The following is a 19,475-nucleotide window of genomic DNA, read 5'->3' as shown; positions in this document are numbered from 1 at the left end:
TTGTATCACTAGGCCAGAAATCTTATATACTAGTCCAGTGATTCTCAACATGTTGTCTGAGGATCTCAGGGATTCTTGATACTCTATAAGAGGGTCCATGAAATCTAAATTATTTTTATAATAATATCAAGACATTGTCTTTCTGCTTTGTATACTTTGTGCTGATGGGGCAAAAACATGAACTAAGCATTAGCATGAACTAAGCCAGTGGTATCAAATTGTACTGAGGAGCTATTATATTCATCACTATCACACATGCATTAAAAAAAAAAAGGTTTGTTCAAGAATGTCTATCGTAAAGCAGTAAAAACCGTTGATTCTACTGAATCTCAATCCATAAGTAGACATCTTTTTCTATTCTGTGAAACAAAATGAAGAGTATATGTGAAGCACCTGGTTATTTGTTTACTAATTTCATAGACAACCTCTTTACTTGAAAGAGTAACTGACAAACTAGGGTTACTTAGACTTGGTTATCTCGAAATAGTTTTTGGAAAAGAGCAAAGTAAGTCTGTCATTTTAAGGGGCAACAATTGACAGTTTTTGGTGCCAATTACAATAGTCAAGCTTTTATGTAAAAAATAGAATATTGGAAAACTTGTATCTGTCACTGTGAGTTTGTACCTTCCCAATAATTAAAGGCTTCTCCGATAAGAGTAGTGGTAATATGAAGGAATGCAAAATTTTGATATTGTATAATGAGATGTATCAACATTTGGAAGATCTGCTTAATTTATTGAATCAGTATTTTCCAAATGACCAATGCATAATATTACAGAACTAAGCATGGGTAAAAGATCCAAAGCACAGGATAGACCAGTGGATTCTAATGGAACAGAGTACAAAAAGTTCATTTATAATGGTTTTAGATTCCACATTGCAACTAACCTTTAAAAAACTACCAATTACCAACTTTTAGTGTGATCCAAAGAATAATATCCACAGTTATCTGAAAAAGCTATTAAAATACTTGCCACTTTTTAAATTAATAGATATGTGAGGACAGATTTTCTTAATATACGTCCATTAAAGTAAAATACAAGAATCCAGCTCTCTCCTTTTTTAACATTACAGATATTTGCAAAATGGACAGCGGTGCTCCTCTATTCATTCTTCTGGACAATATGGTTTTTCATAAAAGACATTATGAATAGGAACTTGGGATGGGCTTAATACTATTGTTTTTAAATGAACACTTGAGGGGCACCTGGGTGGCTCAGTTGTTAAGTGTCTGCCTTCAGCTCAGGTCATGATCCCGGGGTCCTGGGATCGAGCCCCACATAGGGCTCCCTGCTCTGCAGGAAGCCTGCTTCTCCCTCTCCCACTTCCCCTGCTTGTGTTCCCTCTCTTGCTGTGTCTTTCTCTGTCATATGAATAAATAAAATCTTTAAAAAAAATGAACACTTGAAAAATCTTTCAGTTTTAATTTAAAATATAGTAAATAGGAATAAGTATAGCTCTTATAAACAAAGGCTCATTACAGTCCCTGATAAATTTTAAGAGTGTGAAAGAATGATGAGCCCAAACTGTTTGAGAACTGCTGTCCGAGTCTAGGAGATTTTCTACTGGTAGGACTTCAAAAAGTGAATTGACAACATGATAGAGAAACAGAACTTACAAATTTGGAACTTGAAAATTTTGTTTGACTGAACTCCTACACCAAAGTTTATGGGAATTACTATATTTGGGAAAAATTGCTTCTGTATAGGGATCAAAACTTTTAGTGAGGCTCTGTTTCTGATCCTCTTTCAGACCCCACAAAATTGACCCAAACAGAAAATTTCATTGGAAATTTTAACCCAGTGCCTAGTCTAGCTCAATGATGTTTATCATCCTGCTTTTTCTTCCACTTTCAGCAGGGAATAAAGTTTATCTTATGCTAATCATGGAAAAAGCAAAATAAACACTAGAGAAAAATTCTTTTTATGTATTTTTGTAAAAGATTTGTCAAATATAAGTAAAAATAAATTTATCTGAAGAGTAGTTTTTTCAGAAATATTTTAAGGTAAAAGTGTGCACATACATTCTTGTTTTTCTGACAGTTTTGGGATTAGATTAAAAGTGAGGGGAAATACACACTTTTTTTCTTCTGTCCAGAAACAAAAAAATAAGTATGTGTGATTATACTCTAAGGACCAGAAGTTTTTTAGTTATTGAAGGGAAAAGTTACAATAGTCTATTAATGATTTGGGGACAATTTGATAATTATTTGGCAAAGATTACATAAGCTCCCCACTTCCTGTATGTAGTCTAAGAACACATAGAAGTCTTTTTAGAGTCTAGAGATGGAGGTGGTCTTTGCATATATACAAAGAACATAAGACATAAAGGGAAAGATAACTAGATTTGATGACATAAATCTAAAAAAAAATGAAACAAACCTGTATTACTTATTTGAAAAATTTAAAAAAATATTAGGACAATGTTTCTAATATATGCAATTAACAAATGGTTCATATCTGTAGTGCATAATGTCTGTAAAGAGCTCCTACAAGTCAGTAAAGAAAAGGCAAACAACTATATAAGAAATGTTAAAGATCAGGAAATACAATAATAGGAAGAGATACATATATTCAGCCAATATATGGAGAATTTGTCAAAATGACAATATTATAAATGTTGGAGCTATTCAGAGTTGATGGTGTTTCAAAGACTCTTATGCCTAGTTGGAAGGATTTTTTTTCTTTTTATTATTTATTTATTATAATTTTTTAAATTTAAATTCAATTAACATATAATGTATTAGTTTCAGAGGTAAAGGTCAGTGATTTATCAGTCTTATATAATACCCAGTGCTCATTATGTCACATGCCCTCTTTAATGCCATCCCCCTATTACCCCATCCTCCCATCCTCTCCCCTCCAGCAACCCTTTTTGCTTCCTATGATTAAGAGTCTTTTATGGTTTGTCTCCTTCTCAGATTTTGTCTTGTTTTATTTTTTTCCTATCTTCCCCTATGATCCTCTGTTTTGTTTCTTAAATTCCACATATAAATGAGAGCATATGATAATCGTCTTTCTCTGATTGACTTATTTTGCTCAGCATAATACCCTCTAGTTCCATCCATGTCATTGCAAACAGCAAGATTTCATTTTTTGATGGCTGAGTAGTATTCCATTGACTATATATACCACATCTTCTTTATCCATTCATCTGTTGATCGACATCTGGGCTCTTTCCATAGTTTGGCTATTGTGGACATTGCTGCTGTAAACATTGGGGTACAGGTGCCCCTTCGGATCACTACATTTTTATCTTTGGGGTAAATTCCTAGTAGCGCAATTGCTGGGTTGTAAGGTAGCTCTACTTTCAACCTTTTGAGGAAAATCCATACTGTTTTCCAGAGTGGTTGCACCAGTTTGCATTCCCACTAACAGTGTAGGAGGGTTCCTCTTTCTCTGCATCCTCACCAACATCTGTCATCTCCTGACTTGTTAATTTTAAGGATTTTAACTTGGCTGAATGTGTGTCTAAGCTAGAGAGTCCACATCTAGTAATTTATCCTTGGGTTATTCACATCTATGCTCAAAGATATAAGCATAGGATGTTCATTTTCTTCAATGGTGAAAATGTAGAAACAAGTTAATTGGTTACTAGTCATGAATTAATTAAATAAATGAGAGCAAGTCAATTTGACAAATTTTGTAGTCATGAAAATATATGTAGTTTTATACACAATGAGAAGGAATTTCATCATATGTTAAGTATAAAATACTCTGAGTATTTTTATAAAAATACTGTGTGTAAGGGCGCCTGGGTGGCTCAGATGGTTAAGCGTCTGCCTTCGGCTCAGGTCATGATCCCAGGGTCCTGGGATCGAGTCCCACGTCGGGCTCCCTGCTCCTTGGGAGCCTGCTTCTCCCTCTGCCTCTCTCTCGCTCTCTCTCTCTGTGTCTCTCATGAATAAATAAATAAAATCTTTAAAAAAAAATTAAAAAAAAATACTGTGTGTATGTGTATATAATACTTATCTATATGGATTGATAAGATGTCTTTGGAAGATAGACACCAAACTACTGAGAATTACTTTATGTGGTTATAATATATATATATTTAGACATATATATTATATATAGATTATATAAATATATAAATATATATTTATATAATTAGTGATGTGGTTGTAAGAGATTTTCACTTTCTTTTACTGTTTATCTCCTCAAGTTCAATATTAATTAAATTGAATTTTCCTAGTGTAATTTCCCTGAGTTTCAGTTATAAATGCATTCATTTTCATATTACAGGAGAGTGGGGAAGTGTCAACTAGATTGCAGTGGCCAGCTCCTCAATTATAAGACATTAATTATTTTAAAAGAAGGAGGAGCTCACAGAAAGCTTACTCCCTAAAACTCAAAAGGCCCAGTGTGACCACAATTTAAGAATTAATTTATTTCTCAAATCACTTATTTAAGTTGTATCCATCTTGTGAGCTGATTATGTTCTTTGAATTTCACTAAGAAAATTCAATTCAATTAATATTTAATGAGTGTACTATATTCAGGCAATGTGTTAATCTAATTACATTTACCACTAGTACATTCTTGTAAAATTTTTAAAAAATGTAAAGGAAAGAAAAAAAGAGTACAACCATAGTACAAAGCAGTGTTTGAATGATCAAATAATTATAAGCTGGCAGGAGTTACTTCAGAGATGCCTGAATTAGTTAAACAAATGATAGCAAATCAATCTGACATATTTTTGTACAGTCATGAAAATACATATAGTTTTATATATAATGAGAATAAATTTCATCATATATTGAGTATAAAATATTGTGATTATTTTTATAAAAATATTATGGGTGTATAATACATGTCTATATGTAACGTCAGAGAAGGAAAAAATGGGATAATCTGGAATATGAACATTGAAGAGGAGGAAATTAATATGGGTCTGGGACAACAATTAGGATTTAGTTCACAGACTGATCTTGGAGGTCCTGGAATAGATTCTAGAAATCTCAGAGAAATTATCAGCAACTCTCTCATTCACTTATGGAACGTTTTCTGTTAGTTTTGATGAATTAGGGAAAAGCGTTTTCTCTAATATCCCTGATCATGTTTGTTACCTTCTGAGTTTTTAAACATTTTCGCCTTGTGAATAAGTGACTGAATAAGAGCTAAACTATTATCTAGGCAGGTAATTAGTGTTCAAAGACACTTTTTTTCTTCATATGCATTCTTTTTTTTTTTTTTTTTTTTTTTACTGCTCCAGTCAATGAAAGGGAAACTTTATTGAGGCCCCAGGCCCTTGGGGCTCGGGCAGGAGGCTGCCCTGCGGGCAAAGGAAGAGCCGGTGGAGGGGCCTTATTTGACCTTCTTTTTGGGGCGCAGGTTGTTGGTGTGGCCGCACTTCTTGCGGCAGTTGACAGCACGGGGGTGCAGGCGAGCGTAACACTTGCGGCAGATCATCTTGTCACAGTTATATTTCTGGGCCAGCTGGCGGAGGGAAGGCTCAATGATGCCACCCCGGCGGCGAAGCACCAAGTGCAGGGTGGACTCTTTCTGGATATTATAGTCTGACAGAGTACGGCCATCTTCCAGCTGTTTGCCCGCAAAAATCAGACGCTGCTGGTCAGGCGGGATGCCCTCCTTGTCTTCGATTTTGGCTTTGACATTCTCAATAGTGTCACTGGGCTCGACCTCGAGGGTGATGGTCTTGCCCGTCAGGGTCTTTACAAAATCTGCATCTCTGCGTCTGCTGGCGCGAACCCGCAAGGCCGCCGCCACCAAACCACTCGACCACCTCGTTGAAGAAAAAGAGGGCGGTGGAACCGGAAACCGCCGAGGTGCCGCCCCTTCATATGCATTCTTTATTATCATATCAGAAGTTCTTTAAATGCTTATATGAGTGAGCTTTTTTTTTGCATCTATTATCAGCTGCTAGTTTCTTTTTTTCCTTATGGAAGCACTGCCATAGATCTAGTGACCTTCGTTTTGTGAATGAGGAGACTGAGGCACAGAGAGGTTAACGTCACATGCTATAGAAGAACCAAGATCAGATCCATCATTCCCTCATGCCAGGCCCTATGGCCTTTTTACTGTGCCATGTTGCTTTCAAGTGTATCTTATGTTTTCTGCTTTTCAGTGTTTAATCGCTCTCTGAGGTTGTTATTTGTTCATGGATTTATTTTGCTTTTTCACATCACTGAAGGGAGATTTTGTCTTTAGTGCTTTGGAGCCTGAAAGAGTGAATGTTTCTTAAGAATGTAGGTCTAACTGCTTACAAAGATCAATGAACCTTTGGCTGCTTTCTCTAAATATTATTTATGATAGATGTTTGAATTTTCTCCTTGATTGAAATGCAAGGAATAACAATGTGAAAAGCAATGAATTTGTAAAAATCTACAGGATTAATTTCAAAGGTATCATTTGTCTTAATGCCTCAGCTTTACTGGTGAGACCCGAATACAATTTTCTTTTGTCATTGGTCTTTTAATCTGAAACAGTGCTAAGATTATGTATTTGATTAAAAGAGTAACTATGGAAACAAGCTAAATTTTCTACTACAAATAATTTTATCCAATACAGTTGAAGAGTATGAAAAGCCAATCCTGTGGCATCTTGCTAATGGAATATTACTGATTCTTGAAAAGTTGTCAAGTTCCTAGAGGTTCTGAAGCGGAAAGAAACAAAGAAAAATTAAAAGATAAAGACATGAAGGGGAAGGAGAAACATCTTTAGATTCCTTTCACTAGGGTTTACAAATCACTGGGCATCAAATTATGGCCTGGCACACTGGGATTGGAGAATTCTGTCATCTTAGTAAAGCTCTCCTGGATAAGTCACTTTATCCCTTTACATGTCACTTTCCTTAACTATAACAAAGTGGGTTGGTCTGAGGACCAATGACTCTGTCATTCTGCAGATAGATTATTTCACAGGCCATTTGGTGTTTCAAGATGATATGAATCTTATGTTCCATTCATCCTAAATCCTGGAGGAGGAATAAAGCTTTAAAATAATTTCAGAGAAACGGGCACCTGGGTGGCTCAGTTGGTTAAGTGACTGCCTTCGGCTCAGGTCATGATCCTGGAGTCCCAGGATCGAGTCCCACATCGGGCTCCCTGCTCGGCAGGGAGTCTGCTTCTCCCTCTGACCCTCTTCCCTCTCGTGCTCTCTATCTCTCATTCTCTCTCTCTCTCTCAAATAAATAAATAAAATCTTAAAAAAAATAATTTCAGAGAATCAATGTCATCATATGATTTTGTTTTCTGTTCTCTTTATTTTAATTCTATATGATCTTCCTTGTCCATTTTGTTTACTACCAAGTCTTCCACTGCTGTCCCTATTTGTGAGAGTACCCGATGCAGACACCTAGCTCTAACTCTTGTATTACTCCACACTTGCATAGTCGGTTGTCACTTAAAATTTGATTTTTTTCTTGTCGTTTAACCTGATTAAGATTGTCTTTGTTTATAGTTATACGTTTTATGTGTCCTTCTTGCTCACGAACAACCCTTTCTTACTAATTTAAATACTTGCACAATTCTGTCATTTCTGTCTCCAAGGTGGAACATTTCTCCTCATTCCTATTCTTACTTGTGTGGCCACAAACCCGTGTCGTACTTTTGTTACAACAGAGACTTCATTGTCTTTGTGTTCAGTCTTTCTTCCTTATAATCCATTCTGCACACTTTATTTTCCTGATGTACATGTTTGATCGTCCTGCTCCTTTCAGAAGTGATCTGTGGCTTTTTATTGCATAGAAAATAATACAGTCTTCTCAGTCTAGACTTTTCAGAGTCTTCACTTTTTGGCCTCATCCTTCCATTCTAATTCTCTCCTAGACATCCTGTACTTCAGTCATATCAGACTACCTACCATTTTTAAATTCATACTGTTAATTACAATATGGATCTGGCTCTGTGTAAAAGAGACCCCATATAATTGTGACTTAACCAGTATAAAAGTTTAATTCTCCATCACATAATAACCCAGATTGCAGATGTGGTCATTGAGGAACCCAGACACTACCATCTGAAGCATTTTGCTCCTTCCAGCATGATCAGTGGTAACTTGGTACCATGTCTCCACTCCAGCAGCATGAGAGAGGAAGTGGGGAAGAAGAATACACACTCTGCATTTGAAACAAATTCTGGAATTTCCACGAACCATTTCCTCTTAAATGCCGTTGGCCAGAACTTAATAGCACTTACTAACCTGGCCATACCAGTTGCATAGAAGGCTAGAAAATGTGATCTTGATACTAGTCCAATATATGCATAGTTAAAATTGTTAATACTAGGGAAGAAAGGGAAAACCAGATGAGAGATAGCCAGGAGTCTTTCTCATACTCCCTAAATTGTTAGTGGTCTCCTGCTCTTCTTCATTGTCTTTCTCCCTCTCCCCTTCTCTTCTCCTTCTCCTGTTCTCTATTCCTCCTCTTCCTCTCTCTCCTCTCGTTCCTTCTCTCCTTAGCTCCCTGGCTTTTGTTACCATCTTCTTTGTTGAGATGTCCTTTCCTTTAGTTTTATCTCCATTGCTAAAATTCCTATCCATCATTTGGATCCAAGCCAAAACCATACTGTTCAAGATTCTGCAATTTTAAGTCAATCTATTTTCCTCTTGATATCCTTTTGCACAAAATGTTGTACTTTAATATCTAATATATGGGTTTTCATCTTTAAGTTTTTAGAATGTGAGCATGTACTGAATCTTATTTGTAGCTTGGTTCTATAATATTTATCTACATTGCTTTGTGTATATTAATATTTGAGAATTAAATGTTTTGTCATCTAATATGCTCTAGGTACTACTTTATTTCATTTCACTCATCAACAAACCAACCAATCAAAAAAAAAAAACAAATAAAAGGACTCAGGAGTTAAGTAAATTGACTAAAATTATTCAGCTAGTAACTTGCAGGGAAATATTCTAATTCACCAAATGCTAAGCTTGCCATAGCCAGTTTGCTGCAAGACAGTTTGTGGAAATTAGATTGGTTGAATTATTGAGTTTTTTCTTTTTCAAAAGTTTTTATTTCCTAGAGCTTCCTGGCATTTCTTTTGCTTTGTAATTTTCCAGTCCAGCTTGATTGAATATAATCTTTATGTATTTACATTGTTCTTGTGTTTAGTATTTTTATGAAGATATGTGTCTTTTCTGTAAAAGCAATGTATTATCTTGTATCTCTTGTCTCACTCATGTTTGATTTTACCTTTGAATCAGCTTCTGCATCAGTCTCTGGAAGACCTGAGTTTTGATAGGACTTCAAAAATTATTTTTTTCTTTCCATTGTACCATGCTACCTTATTGACTATGTGCTCAAAAATCTTGTTGAAGTAACGTGAAATCTCTTGCTAGGAAATACACATACTTTATCCATGTTAGATAATGTTTTTTTTTAATAACTTGAAATTCTTTGTGACCAAAAATAATGTTAATATTTTGGTTCTGACTTGGAGAGCACTATAAGTATCAAACTTCTATGAGTCAAAAGTTCTCATTGTATAGGGGACTCATTTGTGATCTTCACAAATAAAAAGACCTTGTAAACGTATTATCTAAATCTTCATATGGAAGTTTGGAGAAAACATCAGTGCTGCATTTTAATCAGTAAAGCCATAGGCTATTATTTCTCATCCCTTGATATCTTTTTGTGTCCCTGTCCTTCTCAAATAATAGTAACTTTTGCTGCTGGATTGGCTCTAACTTTAAATCCATGCCTGTACCAGTTTCTGGGCCAATTATAACAGAGTTATCAGCAAAAAGACCATTACTTTTTGCTAAGCCCATTGGTGGGCTTCCAACAAAGTTATCTTGCTAATCATTTCTGATACTTCAAAGGTGTCAGGAATGGACCCTGAGTGCCCATGTGGCTTCTAAATTATAGTCTAGCCTTTCTCTAAACTGTGCCCCTAATTTTGACCTAATTCACCGAACTAGGATCTATTATAACCACGATTTAATTGACTCCCTTTTGTCTTGACTCCAAACGAATATCTTGGTATGTATTGTTCTTTCACTGACTAGCAGAGACAATCAATTCTTGTTTAGGTCAATCAACCCTTTTATCCTACTCTCATTAACGTCTCAAAAAAGGCCTGGTATAAAAACTACAGAAACTACACAAAAACCTCTTAGGAAACTCTTCCATTTTATTTTTCCACTTATGTTATACTTCCAAAATGATTCATTCTGATCAAAGTTATTTAAGTTAGATGAGAAAAAGACATACAAAACAAATTCCCAACAGCAGCCGAGTTACACTATTGTATATGAGACAGGTAATGTAAACTCTTATTTATGTATTTAGCCCACAGTAGTTAACACATATTTACTTAAAATGTGACTTTTCTGGTTGTCATTTAAATTTGTCAAGGTAAACTAAGAATAGCAAGATTCCCCAAACTAGGTCACAATCTTACACAGTTATTTTCTTTGAATAGAGAAGTATAAAATGCGCCACATTAAGTGCTTCAGTTCAAAGTAGTTGATATTACATCCTTGTTTCTTCCAAGGCATTCTCTTTTCTACTTCTCATTCCCTGGTGAATACCCAAAGCAATAAGCAGACACTAATATTACATGTGAGGATGACTGTTTTATATTTGCTTTACAGAAATTATAAATATTTAGACTGTTTCAAATGAAATAATTTCTATTTTTTGGATATCTCCATTTGGAGAGTTTTCTCTGTAGTGGTTCAAGTATTTTATAAGTGGTTTAAGAGCTTAATACACCAAATAATCCATTCACATTCTTGTTCCTATTTAAAGAATGCAGACCTCATGTATTATAATTTGATTCCATTTTATTGGAGTTAATTCAGAAAATATGGCCAACCAGGTGGCATCCAAGGGTTTTGTTACTTCTGAAGAGATTAGCATATAAACACATCACAACATATGGTTAAAGGTTCATTTACAGGTGTGACACCTTCTGGATCTTGTTGCCCTAAATCAATTTAATAGTCATTGTGTTGGGTTAGCCGCCTTGGCAGAGGTATTTAGCTGTTATAAAAAAAATGTATCTACACAGTATGGATTGTGTGAGCATTTATTATAATTGCAATCAATTCAATAGTTCCAGTGTCTTACTGGAGATTAGGGAGGTGAAATTACCTTCTCCAGGACACTCAAGGTCATAGGTACTGATCTTTCTGGTGGGAATTACCATTCAAAAATCCTGGAATTATTAAGTTTAACTTTATTTTTTTTCCTAATAGTTTTCTCTCTTTACCTTTCCCATTTTGAACTTTACTGTTGGTTACAAAGAAAGGAAGTATTATCATCTCTTTCAGTAGTGAAATGTATTAACAAAGGAATATAGAATTTTAATGACCCCAAATGGAAATATCTGAGTTCAATATCACATATCCAAGGACCACTTTGAAAAATGTATAATGTATTGGTTTTTGGAACTGCATGCAGGCTTATGAATTAAAAAAAAAAAAGATTGAGGTATGTATTCATTTTCTATTGCTGTGGTAATGAATTGCTGTGAACTTCATGGTTTAAGACATCCCAAATTTATTAGGTCAGAATCTGAAATTAGTCTCAATGAACTAAAATTAAGGGTGTCAGCAGGGTTGCATTCCTTTTTGGAGCTGCTAGCGGAAAACCCATTTCCTTGCCTTGTCCATCAGCTGGAGGCCACCTCTAGTCCTCCACGGGTGTCCTTCCTTCTCAACTCTAGCAATGGCAGGTCAAGTCTTTCTTTCATTGCTCTTGCATTTTTCAGATTGTATCACTCTGGTGCTCTCCTTCTTCTGCATTCCTCTTCCACTTATAAAGGCCCTTGTAATTACACTGGAACACCTGATTAATCCAGGAAAATCTCCCCATCTCAAAATCAGATGATTAGCAAACATCCGTAAGTCCATCTGCAATCTTAATTCTTCATTGCTTTGTAACCTAACATATTCATAGATTCCAGGAATTAGGAAATGGGATTCTTTGAGGGACTATTTTTCTGCCTACCATAGGTGATGGAGACATTTTTAAAAAAAGAACAAAAAATAGGAAGGTGTGAGGAAAAAAAGACAGTCGGTGAAGAAAGTAGCTTGCTAGTCCCAGCTCTGCAGCCAACTAGTAAAGAAACTCAGAAAAGCTATTACTATTTCTCTGTTTCACAGTTTACCATTTCAATAAATTAATAATAAATACTCTCCACTGGGAGCCTCGATATACCATTCACTCTTTTATGTCTGTGTTATCTCATTGAATTCTTAAAACAACTCTACCCCACTTTGTAGATAATCAAACTTGAGGCACATAGAGTTTACACAACATTTTCTTGATCACTCAGCAGATCACTCAGCAGGAGAGGTATGATTTCATTCATAAAGTCTGACCTAACTCAGAATTTTTAAACATTGGGCATATTGCCCTCATTGAAATAAGATACTAAAATTTTATCTTTTCATCTATTTATTAGATAAATCGACCAATAAATATTAATTGGGCACCCACTGGCAGACCAGAAACCCTGGTAGGCATTGGAAATATGGTGGTAAGTAAGCAAAACATAGGTTCTGTCTCTGTGAATTGGAATGTAGGTAAGATTGAAATATAGACATCGTTCCTATAATTTACTGTTGTATCACAAACCAGCCCAAAACTTGGCGGCTTCAAGCAACAATTATTTCATTATCTCTTACGATTTTGTAGGTTTACTGGCATCAGCTGAGCAATTCTTCTGCCCATATAAATTCAGCTGAGCTTCATGCCACTAGAAAATCTAAGATGGCTCACTTTTATGACTGGCAGTTGGTGCTGTTTGTTAGCTGGTGCACCATGTGACAGGCTTCTAACTGCATAATGGCTGCATTCCAAAGAGTGTCCCAAGAATGAATGTTTTAAGGGAGAGGAAACAATTCTGCCAGTTTTCTTTAAGACTAGGTCAGGGATTTATACAACATCACTTCTGTATTCTGTTGGCTAAGCAGCCACAGAGTGAATTCATATTCAATTTTTAAATTTTTTATTTTTTATTTTTTTAAGATTTTATTTATTTAACACAGAAAGAGACAGGAGAGAGGGAACACAAGCAGGGGAAGTGGGAGAGGGAGAAGCAGGCTTCCTGCTGAGCAGGGAGCCCGATGTGGGGCTCTATCCCATAACCCTGGGATCATGATCTGAGCCGAAGGCAGATGCTTAAAGACTGAGTCACGCAGGTGTCCCAAATGTGTTCATATTCAAGAGGAGAAGTATACTTAAATCTTTTATGGAAAGAGTGACCAAGAAGTTGTGGTCAGTGGTCCATCACAAACTAGAACATAGAAAGTAAATGAGAGATTTTTATGAGGAAATCAGTGGCTAAATCACACAAGGCCTCGTAAGGATTTGGGAATCTAAAATAACTGCAATAGACAGACTTTGAACAACTTTAATCAGGAAAATTTAAGCATAATTCAGAATTAAATTATAAATAAGATCACTGTGGCTGTAACATGGAGAATGGGGTGAAACTCTAGGATAATAATAATGGTGATTTGGACTAGGAAAGTAGGCAGGCATGAAGGGAAGTCAGATTTGGATGATATTTAGAAGGCCTATTTGACAAGATATGGTCATTGTCAAATTGACATTGATTCAAGGTAGATTCGAGGTAGAGGATGAGGTAGAAGAAAATAAGGATATGCTTTCTGTCTTGAACAACTTAAGATTGCTATTTATTGAATTAGCTCACAATGGAAGAAAAGAAGGTTCTGAAGGAAGAATGATGAGCTCAGTTTTAGAATCATTTATTGAAATTAAAGTCCTATGAAACATCCAACTGAAGTTGTCTAAAAGCAATTGGATATATGGTCTGGGATTCAGGAGTAAGAGATTTTGCTATTGAAGATAGAGATTTTGCTGTTTTCTCCATAGACATAATTGGAGGTATGATTATGAATGAAGGTGCCTAAAGAGAGAATGTGGTTTAAAAGAAAAGTATGCTTAGGACAGAATCCAAGGAACACCAACATTTAAGGGTAGAGAGAAGGTGAAAGGTCAGAGGTGACAGAAGAAGCATTTAGGGAGATGGGAAAAAATGCTTATGGCAAGTAAAACCAGTTTCAAACAGGTTATAAGGATCTCTCTGGAATGCTACTGAGAGATCAGGAGGAGAGGGTGGTCAGCAGACTTGTGGGAAGGAGCAACAGGACAGTTGGAGATCTGAGCAATGAGTTTCATAAAGTTTCATCGACCTGTTGGGGCATGCTAATGAAGGGTTGGAAGCAAGCAGGTGGAGATGGCACGTGGGCCATGAATTTATTTGAAGATGTTAGACTGCAGGAGAGAAGTGAGGATGGAGGAGTCTGAGACATTGAGCAAGTTTGTTTTTGTTTTTTTTCTAGAGACTTGGACAGAAGGGACCAGTTAAAAAAATAAAGAAAATTTTGAAAATCTAAGAGAAAGAGGATGGTAGTTTTGTGCTAAAAATATTTTTAAAATTTTTCAAATCTAAAGAGTGGGAATGCTGTGAAAAACAGCATCACTAATTCCGGAAGAGATTAATACAAGCATTTTGTCATCAAAGACCTATCATTTTGCTGCTGTTATTCATATCATTCTAATTAACATTAATGGCATTTTAAGTCTTTTTTTAAGTTTTTTTCTTTTTTAAATTTTCCTTTCTTTTTTTTTTTATTGGTTATGTTAGTTACCATTTAGTACATCATTAGTGTTTGATGTAGTGTTCCATGATTCACTGTTTGTGTATAACACCCAGTGCTCCATGTAATACATGCCATTTTTAAGTCTTATATACTAAAATTTTAAGATATGAAGATGCCTCTGACTTGGGAAATATATGAGTGGTCATGGTTTTTTTCTTTCTTTAGAGCTTTTAAGAAATGGACATAGTGCATTTGTCCTTGGGACTTTCTTTCCAGTGTCATTTATGAGAATTGAGACTATCTCCAAATCAGAACTTTTTAACTTTAAAAACATTTTCTTTAAAATTCTTCTTGACATGGATGGATAACAAGTTTCTGGATCCCTTTGAAATTTTAGGACTTTGAAATTGAAACTGTCTCAACTCTTGAATTTTTTATCTACTGCGTTTAAAAGAACTCTTTGTATGGAAAGTCAAAGTGTTGAAAGGAGAAATGATCAAAGTTTATAAGACTTGGAAGAGAATAAACATGAACTTATTCGCCAAATTTCATAATATTACAATTAGAGGACACCCTTGAAACACAAAGAAAGAGATTGGGGAAAATCAAAAGAAATACTACTTTAAACAGTCTGTTTTAAATTAATGAAATATTAACCAAAGGGGTGAGACAATGTGAAAATACAAATAGATTAAAGGGGATTCATGAACGAGCTAGGTCTTTAGTAGTCTTTGAATTGCTCAAGGTTATAGTGAATATTTGGCATATTGGCTTCACATGATTTCACAAAGTTGTTCTTCCACATGAGTCTCAGATAACAAATTACATATGGCCTAAGGAGAACTGTGGTTTTTCTGGTATGGGATTGCTATTTCATATGTTTTCATGCCTTAAAAGTTAATAGTATAAAATATTACTGAAAAAAGGAAGCCCACTGCCTATATTAGAATCTTAGTTTTGTGGCTTACTAGATATGTGTCTTTGGGCAGATTACTTCACCCAGCTATGTCTCAATTCCCTCATAGTGAAAATAAAAGATCTACCTAATGATAGTTTTATGAAATATTAAAATAGATGTATTAACATAAGTATAGAACTTGATGTCTTTGTTCTTGTTGTTATGCCAAAAACTGTAGTACTGGCTTTGTTGAAATGGCATTTTAAGTAAAACCCAAAGCAATTTTATTTATTTATTTATTTTAAAGATTTTATTCATTTATTTGACAGAGAAAGAGAGAGCACAAACTGGGGGAGAGGCAGACAGAGAGAGAGGGAGAAATGGGCTCCCTGCTCAGCGGGGATCATGACTTGAGCCGAAAGCAGACTCTTAATGGACTGAACCACCCAGGTGCTCCAATGCAAAGCAATTTTAAACTGAACTCAATACTTCTATTTAAATTACTGGGGAGCAGTGTTTATACTCCAGGAAAAATTTCTTTTCTAAAAAAACCTATAATTTGTTTTGTGAGTAATCAAGTTTGTTACTCCACTAGATCATATTTAGTATTCCACTTGCATTATTACTCACTTTTAAATTCAGGATCTATTTTTTTTTCTAGAGTACAAGTTTCCTTTTCTTAATAATGATTTGTGAAAAAATTAGAAAAGAAGAAAGGAATTTAAAACTGAGGGAAAAAAGATCATATAATAGCTACATAGCCACATAAGTAGTTCTTTTCTTTTTTCTCAATTTAGAAAATATAGGTATGAGTATTTGTTGGAGAGAATTAGAAGAGAGAAGTACCCCATGTGATCCATCATATATGTATACATGCACATATATATGTATATATACACAAATGTAATGTAGGCTTTCGTTTAGTGATGAAAGTGGGTATGGATCATTCAATTAGTGTGATTCTATTCTCTCTTCACTTCTTATTGAATCAATACTCTCATCACGTCTGATGCCACATGGGAAAGTGGATGAAAGAAAAAGTAGTAAGACAGAAGCATTGTTAGAATCAAGGAGGACAGCCCAAAATTAGGTTCCCTACTTGGAAGAAAGGAAAAGATGAAGCACCAAGGTATCTTTATGTCCTAATTATGCTCTAAGGTAGACAGAGGTTACAGTAGCTGTTCATTAAAGTCTCATCTATGCTTCCAAAGACAGTTCTCAAACACAAGAATTTAATCTGACTCTTATAATTTGAAGGCATTAAGAAACTATCTGTAACAACTACTCTTTTTATAAATTAGAAAACTTATGACCTAAAAGTTTAAGTAACTTGGCCAAGATCTCCCTGGCCTGAACTACTTATTGTCATCACTATTAGAGCATCTTCAGAGGCATGATATGAAGTTTCAATTTTTTTTTTCTTAGCAGTAGACTTATACAAGTCCAGGTGTTTCAGTATTTAATGAGTATATTATCCTTCAGATATCAAATCATGAATTGGCATTCCATTTTCTGAAATACATTTGTAGATTTCTTAAGATTTCTTACATTTATAAATTTTTTAAATTTAAATATGTTTATAAATTTCAGTTATGTAGAAATTTAATTTTGGCATCTACAACTTTTATGCAACATAGGTACCTTTTTTACTAAGATGGATAATGCGTGATATACTTTTGAGCTTTTCTTTATGTGCATATAAAAGGATCTTGAAAAGTGGGCCCATCAATTCTTTATAATTAAATCCATAGTATTCTATCTTTTATAATTCAGAACTTTTTTATATTAAGATCTGACTTCTCCCATTAAAGGTAGCTTCTTAAGAAGCTCTATTAAAGTGATTTTGATAAAATTCCTCTTATAAGTACAAACTCTTTCCATAATTAATTCAAATACTGCTCTTTTAATGTGTGTAACTTTTATTTATTTATTTTTTAATGTGTATAACTTTTAAATTCATGTATAATATTGGGTTTCCTGAATGAGGGTCAGAGCTTTATCTGGCTCAGGAGACTTTCTAAGTGAGCTGATATCTGTCAGAATCAGATTTAACTCAATGATGATGATGATGATGATGATGATGATGGCTTATACAGACACGGTTTTCATTTTTTTTCCCAGTGAAGAAATATTCTTACTTATTTGGGTATAAACTATTTCAAGTGCTTCTATCCTTTGCCTTGTGCATTTTCAGGAACTTGGCACATGTTCCATGTAATGAGTGTCTTAGAGACACCTGGAAGTTTTGGTGCTCCAAAAGGCAATATGCCATTAGCTTCAAGGTATTGGCTCATACTGAGAACACACCACCCGGCAGCCTCCACAGTTGTGCTTTCAGGTTTCTTTTTGGCAAGGAACTCAAGAGGCTCAATTTGTGTTAAAAATTTTTGAAGATTTAAAATGTGTCAGAGATTGGGTCATATTTTTCCTTAGTTTTTAAGATATATGGCTTTTATTTGCTCTTTATTTCATTTCATAATTCAAGATTTTTAAACCTTTTCAGACCACTATTCTAGGCCATTTCTCATGTTAGGAATTGGAGATGAAAACAGTGAAATATATACTTTTTGGCTCCAACTCATAATCTGCCAGAAAAACATGCAAGTAAACTGATTATTAGACTGTGACACCGTTACAGTCAAGGGTAACTTAAAGTGCTCTGGCAGTGCTGGGGCCTTGGGACTTGGATCGAATGTCAGAAAAGAGTTCAGATGGGAAGTAAAACCATTAAGGTTCATCTTGGAGCATGCATAGGAGTTAGTCTGTAGTGAAGACAGGGAGTTGGATGCATGGGGAATTGGAAAGACTGGTGATTCTTTTGGTGGGTTGAAAGAACATTGTACATTATAGGGAATTACAATTTATTTTTCTTTTGGAGTATACACTTTAAAAACGAGCCATTCATTTCCAGGAGGTATTTTTATTTTCAAACACTAATAAACTCTCTCACTTTAGAAAAGCGATATTTGATTCATTTTAATGAGACCTAAACATATTAGAATAGAGGAACATAGACGATTTATAACTGGTTAGCCCTAGGAGGTTCCTATGTTCTGGTATTGCAAAAAATGCTTTTTGGTCCTAGAAGGAATGCTTTTTAGAGGTCTTAATTTTGTTATCTGCAAATTAAACATAGATTCAGGAAAATTCAAGTTTTCATAATGTGGTAGGCCAATCATCTGTGAGTTTTTATTTTAATAGCTTTTTGTTATTTTTCATACTTAGATTTCACTACAACACTGTGAGGTAGCTAATGGTATTTACAAATAAGGAATCAGGGAGGTATATGGAGGGCAAATGATCAAAATCAAATAGTGGTAATTAATTAATAAAGTCAGACATCAAATAGTTTTTTAAGCACCAAATTAGGTAGTCCTTTCATCAAGTCAGAGATTCACATTTGAACTCAACCTATACTTTTATATGACCATCCTTATGTTTAAATATAAACTTATTTGCAAGGAGGAAGATAGGGCTGAAAACCCATTTATTAATTTGCTTATTTATTCAAACACTTTTTTTATTCAATTACATTTCTAAAATAGGATTGGATGATTTAAAGTAATTATATGAATAAGTATAATAATATTAACATCTTGCTATTGAGTCTTATAGTTTTCACTATTTATACATAAGATAATTAAAATTTACTTTGTTAATCAATGCCAAAGCTGGCATTTTTTTAGCTTAGTTGAATTTAAATTTATTTAGAAATTATGAGACTCAAAGCTTCTTCTGGAACATCTACATCTTATATTCAGTTTGAGAAAAGAATGTACTTTCTTTGTGCCTAAATTTTTTAATAGTATCTTTTTTTAAAATGGAGGAATAATTGACATATAACAGTATGTTAATTCCAGATGTACAGCATAACATTTCAATATTTGTATACATTGCAAAATGATTACCACGATAAATCTAGTTAATATCCATCACCATACATACAATTTTTTTCATTTCAAACCTGCCTTTTTTTTGTCTCACATCAACTTTCTTTGTACACACAAGGATATCATCAAACCTGCCTTTTT

The 19,475-nt window shown here is 34.6% G+C and overlaps 1 protein-coding gene and 1 pseudogene across 3 annotated transcripts in view; one reads left to right on the top strand and one right to left on the bottom strand.

The window, feature by feature from the left end:
• Nucleotides 1-19,475, top strand: part of GRIA2 (glutamate ionotropic receptor AMPA type subunit 2) — a 145,952-nt gene that overhangs the window by 29,026 nt on the left and 97,451 nt on the right. The gene's annotated exons all lie outside the window — the stretch shown is intronic.
• LOC114210093 (ubiquitin-ribosomal protein eL40 fusion protein pseudogene) lies at nucleotides 5,196-5,790 on the bottom strand (annotated as a pseudogene).

This window comes from Eumetopias jubatus, unplaced genomic scaffold (assembly GCF_037043125.1).
Source record: "Eumetopias jubatus isolate StellerSeaLion01/CBP00866 unplaced genomic scaffold, mEumJub1_p1.0 scaffold_2, whole genome shotgun sequence".
Lineage (NCBI taxonomy): Eukaryota > Metazoa > Chordata > Mammalia > Carnivora > Otariidae > Eumetopias > Eumetopias jubatus.
This window is presented reverse-complemented; position numbering and strand designations above follow the sequence as displayed.